The sequence below is a fragment of the Salvia hispanica genome, chromosome 2, assembly GCF_029641045.1.
Source record: "Salvia hispanica isolate PSC_SH4W2 chromosome 2, Shi_PSC_v1, whole genome shotgun sequence".
NCBI lineage: Eukaryota > Viridiplantae > Streptophyta > Magnoliopsida > Lamiales > Lamiaceae > Salvia > Salvia hispanica.
This window is the reverse complement of record NC_142693.1, coordinates 23,550,424-23,556,423: the sequence shown is the minus strand read 5'-3', so window position 1 is coordinate 23,556,423 and position 6,000 is coordinate 23,550,424. Positions and strand designations below refer to the sequence as shown.

Below are 6,000 nucleotides of genomic sequence, written 5' to 3'. Positions count from 1 at the left end.
AGTTGCTCCTACATGATCACCACCTTTTAAGAAAGAGATAGTAGTTGTGAACATCCAAAAATCTGTTGCCCCCACCAAAAAAAAGAAAGAAAACAGTGGCTACCAAAAAAAAAAAGAAGAAGAAAAAGAAAAAAAAGGAGAAGAGAAGAAAAAGAAACAGCAAAAAAAAAAGAAGAAACAGAAAACAGAAAAAGAAGGAAAAAGAGGAAGGAAACAAAACAAAGAGAAAATGGCAAGGAGAATGTGGGAAGGTAGATGGAAGCAGAAAAAGAAAAAGAAGAGGAAGAGGAAAAAAAGAAAAATGAAAAAAGAAGAAGAAGGAAGTTAAATGCATCTCTAACTTTTGGTTTGATTGTGGGTGATTGTGTTTGGAGTTTCTAAGTATCCCTTTGGAGAATAAGCACAAGTTTTTGTTGTACTACACTCACTAGCTTAGGACCCCTAGGATCTAACCGACAATATTTAAATGGTCCCAAGCCCCATTACATCCCGTGCAAGACCCTCTTGAGCTACATGTGATAAAGTGATATCTTCTTGATTGCATTTACACCATTATTCTTGAGAGAATTGTCCTTACAGTTTGAGAGGGTAAGGGAGTGAATCTTTTGCTTGTGATATGTGCTTAACTATCTTGATGAGACCGACGGTTGAAACCACATTGTTCGATGAAGAAAAATATGTTTTTAAAATTTTGTTTTAAAAATCTGTTTTGAGCATGGTTCTTGGGGGTATCATTACGCTTTTCATACAACTTGCTTGGTATGTCTTTCGTGTATATCTTGAGTCGTTGTGTGTGTTTGTGTCTTGTAAATGTCTTTGTATTTTGTGTTTGTTTAAGTTAGCGTGTGTGTGTAAAAAGTAGAGGGGAGTGACTTAAACTAGCAATTGAGTGAAAAGTCCAACCACATACTTGGGACAAGTATGATTCAAGTGTGAGGAGGTTTGATAGGCTAGTTTTCGTCACTCGGATTAGATCACTTTTCGCACTTATTAGTTGAATATTTGCATGATAAGATGCTATTTTGGCAGGGAATTGAGCTTATGGATCGGAGGCATTGTAGAAAGGCATTTGTAGTGGAGTGATGCAAAAAGGAGGCAAAAAGTGCAAGAATTTGAAGAAAATCAGAAAAATGGCAAACTGCCCAAGCTGTCAGCTTGGCCAAGCTGGACCCGACGGGAAAACTACATGAAGCCACTTGAGCACAATTACAAGACTGCTTCCTATTGCAACACGTGTCCACCTCCGTCCAAGGCATGAGAAAAAGGAAATATCTTTTGTTAAATGAGAGATATGTAAAAAAATACTTAACTTAGCTTGGGACCAACTACCAAGACATTCCACTTTATCACTTTAGTTAGTTTAGTTTAGTTACTCTCTCTCTATAGAAAACTTTTCTCTCTTCCTTAAGAAGGGAGATTTCAACTTCAAGGCTGCCAAGATCATTGTTCACCATGGGTTGAAGTAGTAGTAATTTAGTAGTAGTGTTTGCTTTCTCTAGTTTGCTTGTTCTTAACTTTGTAGTACTTTTGAACCTTTCCTACTCTTAGTTAATGTTGTTGTTCTTGTTTTAAAAGCTCATTTCAAGTAGTAATTTCTCTAAGTGTTTGTGTATTTAATGTGCTTTGAAGTTTAGCTCTTGTTCATTTTCGGTTTTTATCTTGTTGTTGTTCTAGTGTTTGTTAAACCTTTCTTGCTTAGTAAAAATCTTTCCCAATATCTTTAGTTCAATTTTAATTGTTTTAGTTAGTTGTTAGTTTCGAAAGTTTCAAGAAGAAAAGAAGAAAAAAGTTGTGTTCTTGTTTAGAGTTTAAATCACCTAGATTAATTAGTTTTGCATGTTTTAAGTTTAACGTTTGTTGCTTAATTTCTTGTCTTGTATTTCATCCTCCATTGTTGTTGTTTTTTTAAGCTTCTTTCATCATGTTTAAGTGTTTTAATTTCAGCTTTTCATTTGGTGTTTTCAATGCATGTTTAGGTATTTTACTAGTTGATCTTGTGTTTGTCTTGCATTTTTAATTATGTAGCAGCCATCTACTCTCTTTCTCCTCTTATTTTCGTGCCTTTAGTGTAGAATTAGGAGCCATGATCAGCTTTTAGAAGTTAAGTGAAAGGACCATTAGTTGTAGGCTTTTATCCATTGGTTTTACACCTTGGGCAATAGGGTTTAGGGAGACAACAAGTACATGCTTTCTTTTCACTTGTGGCAGCCATTTAGCTTAGTTAATTTCTGCACTCAACCTTTATTTACATGTGATTTAGTTTAGCTTTTAGGATTCAATTAGTCTAGCCACTTTTAAGGGTCACAATCCTAGTTTCTAGACTTAGTTTAGTAGCTAACACTTAGTTTATTTTCCTTAGTCTTTTAACTTAGTTCCTTTTGCTTTCTGAACTTAGGATGCTCATGCAAGTTGCTGCTCTCTTTTCATTTCCGAAATGTTCTTATTTTCGCCACTGCTAAGTTGCCCAGTTTACCAACTTACCCAGTCTGCGTTTCAGTTTAATTGCTTTCGTTTACTTGCATGTTATTTTCATGTTTAGTTACAATCTTAGCTTAAGTGTTATTTATATTTTATAGTTTAGTTCCCACCCCCAATTTAGAGCGTGGCGGCATCGCCAAAATCCTTCTAAGTGTGGAAATACATAACGGATGCTACCGTTCCTCGTGGGTTCGACACCCTAACTTACCATATACAAATTAATAGTATTTTGGAAAGTGGGAACTTACAAATCTTGTTGAATAGGAAGGGACACGCGCCTACGACACGCGTGCAAAATCCCGACCTCTCAAATGGCGCCGTTGCCGGGGAACGGTGTTGTTGTCTTGTTATGTTTTTCTACACTTCTTGTATATAGCTTTTGACTTGTTTTCCTTTTGTTTGTTGTTTTTTTTTTTTTTTTTTCTTTCTTTTTTCTTTTAGTTTATGAGCAGGTCCTCTTCCCCGAGGTTGTTGTCCGATATTGGAATTAAGAAGATGATGAAGAGGCTGCGTGAGGAAGCCGGTTTGAGAAGATAAGCAGGGCAGTTCCTCAAGTTGTCCAGTTTGAAGTGTCAGAAAGTTTGGAGGAAACCAATTCAAGAGACAATGATGAGAGTGGTGCGAAATTAAAGGGCTTCATGGATCATTTCACAGACTCTTACGATCATGGCTGGGGTGATTACTCCTATTTTGAATGGACCAATCCAAACCAACAATATCAAGGTCCACCACCACAAGTATATCACCAAGCTTTCCAAGGGTCAGATGAAAATCATGTTTATTGGCCTCCGGATCAAAGTGGTTTCCCTCCGTGTTTCCAGCCACAAGAATTCGACCAATATCAACCAAATCATCCGCCAATGCCACCAAAGTGCTTAGAAGAAATGATGGAGGACCTAATCACATCGCAACAACTCATGCAAAACAATTTGCAAGCCAATTACAATGTGGTGCATGAGATGCAAGATGAACAATATGAGCAAATGATTAGTCTTGATCATCTTGCATGCCAAATGACACTGTTGGCGGCTTCCATCAATGATATGCGCGGGAATGGTGGAGGAATGCCGGCTCAAGTGCAACTACCGAGGAAGGAGAACCTTAATCAGATTCCCTTTTGGTCTAGGAAAGAGTTGAAAGCTTCATTTAACAATAACTCAAACAACGGACCGAGGGAAACATTGGAACAGGAGCCCAGATTGCCCAGTGCAGCACACTTCCCAAGTCAGAAGATTGCTTGGTTTGAAGATGAAGAGGATAGCGATGAGGAGACTGAAGATAATATCATCATTCAACCTGATGAGCCTACACCGATACCATTAAGACCAGAAGAGACCATCATGAAAGGGTGCAAAAATTTGGAGCATGCAAAGTCTGTCAGCAAGCTGCCCGGTCCAGGTGAACTGCCCAGTCTGAGGGCAGAGGAGGAATTGGTACCGTTGGAAGTTCGGTCACCTAAATTGGAGTTGAAGCCGCCGCCCACCAACGTTAAGCATGTCTGCTTTGGGGAAAATGACACTCTCCCCGTTATCATCAATATTGAGTTGGAAAATGGCCAAGGTGAAAATTTGATCAAAGAGTTGAAAGGTCCCGACTTTCTTGAAGCCGAGTTGTTGCAAGATATGTATCCATTACCCTCCATTGAAGAAAAAGTTGAGCTTGAAGAACTTAGTGAATGCAAGTTGTTCAACACTCAAGGGCTTAGTGATGAGGAGATAGAAGCTGAAATAATGACTTGGTGCAAGAAGAGGAGTTACACAAACCCACCCGAGAGATATAAACTGCCTAATCTGCAGGAATTGCCCAGTCAGAATGTACTGCCCAGTCCAAGAGTGGAAGAAGAGTTGCTACCGTTGGAGATTCATCCACCTAAATTGGAGTCAAATGCATTTTATTCTAAGCTCAAATATTTGGAAGAAAATGAAACAATTACCACGATCAGTAGCTTATTAAAAAGTCAAGATGATGAGCTGATCAAAGCTTTTAAGAGGCATAAGGAGGTGACCGGTTGGACTTCGACTGACGACATCATGTGTATAAGCCCCAATGTTTGTGTATTTTACATGAGTTCAGAGAAGGGTTCTAAACTCTACAGGGATCCTAAAAGGAAGTTGAATGCGTCTACTTGGAAGGATTGAAAATCAAGATTTGATGATATTTTTTTGGAAGAACACATGTATCCTGCCCAGTTTGTTGAACAGGGCAGCCTGGATGTCACAGTGGGTAAAGTAGCTGAAGTCGAAGTAACCGTAGCACACGAGCCTGGGATCGAAATCCAAGGAGGCAGCTGCCCCAGCTCCGCCAGCACCTGCCAAGCTTACCTGTACCCCTCGCCTTGTGCGGGGGAGGTGATTTCTATCCAAACCTCTCTTTTATTTGCTGTATATATGTGTTATGTGTGTGATGTATGTGTTTGCTTTAAAGTTTTTGTAATTGTGGCCTAGCCGGCCTTGTTTTGTATATATTGTGGCCTTGTCGGTCTTGATGCATGCTTTGTGGCCTTGTCGGCCTTCGTGTTTGTTATGTGTTGTTAGTGATCTTTCTCTAAACACTTGGTCTACTTGCTCTCGAGCAAGCAATGCCCAAGTGTGAGGAGGTTGGATTCTTGTGTGCTCCCCCGGGTCCTACCCCCCAACCTAGAGTAGGTCGTTCTTAGTTTTTGAAGTTTTATGTGATTTGTTTCCTTTTCCAACATTTCAACCAAACTTGCTTGAGGGCAAGCAAGGTCTAAGTGTGAGGAGGGGGTTTGTTTTGTTGTTCGTTCGTGTTGTGTTGTGTTTTTTTTGTAAAGTGTGTGTTTTATCTTTTTCCCAAGCCTTGATGCATGATTTGGTAATGATCCCCCTATTGAATCGTAGCAAATAAAGAAAAAAAAATTGACTTGTTGAATCGTATAAAAAAAATGACTTGCTTTGTTTTGAAAAAATTTATTCAAGAACTTGTGGTTTTGATTGAATGAAGTTGAGTACGATGGAAATGTGAAGCACTATCACTTGCATAAAAACCCACAAATGGTAAGGTTCAAAGCCTCAAAGTAGAACACTTTCTACATGTGTTTCGAGCGTGGAATGACATTGCATTGCATGATTGTTGATATCGCTTGGTCACTATGGCATAGATAGAGGGCACTAGGAAAAGCCAAATTGAGCCTTATTCTTTGTGATTACATCAACCAAAAAAGAGCTACCCCTAGTTGCCACTTTGAAACCTTGAGCCTACATTTCTTTCTAAGTTAGAAAATGGTTTCCTTCTTGTGCAAAATAAATGTGCTTAGTTGCTCCTACATGATCACCACCTTTTAAGAAAGAGATAGTAGTTGTGAACATCCAAAAATCTGTTGCCCCCACCAAAAAAAAGAAAGAAAACAGTGGCTACCAAAAAAAAAAAGAAGAAGAAAAAGAAAAAAAAGGAGAAGAGAAGAAAAAGAAACAGCAAAAAAAAAAGAAGAAACAGAAAACAGAAAAAGAAGGAAAAAGAGGAAGGAAACAAAACAAAGAGAAAATGGCAAGGAGAATGTGGGAA

At 38.8% G+C, this 6,000-nt stretch overlaps 1 pseudogene; it reads left to right on the top strand.

Moving 5' to 3' along the window:
* Window positions 1–3,116: 3,116 nt before the first annotated feature.
* LOC148931846 (uncharacterized) lies at window positions 3,117–5,012 on the top strand (annotated as a pseudogene).
* Window positions 5,013–6,000: the final 988 nt, after the last annotated feature.